Genomic DNA, 1,005 nt, shown 5'->3' with positions numbered 1-1,005 from the left:
GGAGGATTAAGGAGGCCTTATTCTCTAAGCGGAGATCTTTGGGCTCTGAGTGATGCACCATAGAAGGCTAAGGCTTCCGGTTTGTTTCTAGATCTATGTCAGAGTCAAGGCCCGCGGGCCACATCCGGCCCGCGAGAAGGTGTTTTACAGCCCCTGGAATGATCTTGATTTATTATTAGAACCGGCCCGCAGACCGCAGTAAGCCGGCACCCCGTCTGAAAAAAAAATACCTTCCTTATTTGAACTGTAAGTAGTTCTTTAAATGTTCTGTGAGATGATGTACTTACCCATGTATCCATAACAACCGGAACTTTCAATATCCACCAAGTTATTGCCGAAATATACCATCTATTAAAGGAGTGCCCCCCGGATTAATTACACTCTCTGCAGCTGCAGCTGCGAAGTTACAGTATTAACCCGATACTTGCTGGAAAGTGCAACGTCTCCCCTTTCAGAAACCGTTGGAATTTTTCCACTTAGCGCTACGTGTGGCGGAATTACGGTACTGCAAATTTAGATGTGTCGCCGGCGACACGTGTAGAAGGGACAACTGTTTTCTTTGATGAACCTGAACAAAACATCACACAGAAGTCGACTTACTGCTGAACACCTTCACTCAATTCTGAGGATTTCCTCAGCTCAGAGCCTTACCCCGAACATTGATGAACTTGTGGAAAAGATGGGACACCACCAAGTATCACCCTCAACCTCAAACAAGTGAACATTACTGTGCAATCACATATTTAGAGTTTTTACTCAGTTCAAGTTTAAAAGTTAAAGTTTAATATTTGTTTTCACTGCATGTTACTTCTCCTTGATGAAAGTGCTGTTTTTGATTAATAGATTTTTGCACTTTATTTTATTGTATTTCAATCCAATTATATTTTAAAAATATTTCAGTTGTGTCTGTTGAAAATTAAAGATTACTGACAGAGCCATAAGAAAATATTGCTTTATTTATCTGATCATATTGGAATATATTTGTTAGGTTTTCAGTAGGTTCAA

Source organism: Xiphophorus hellerii, chromosome 24 (genome assembly GCF_003331165.1).
Source record: "Xiphophorus hellerii strain 12219 chromosome 24, Xiphophorus_hellerii-4.1, whole genome shotgun sequence".
Taxonomy (NCBI): Eukaryota; Metazoa; Chordata; class Actinopteri; order Cyprinodontiformes; family Poeciliidae; genus Xiphophorus; species Xiphophorus hellerii.
Note: the sequence above shows the minus strand (reverse complement) of the source record.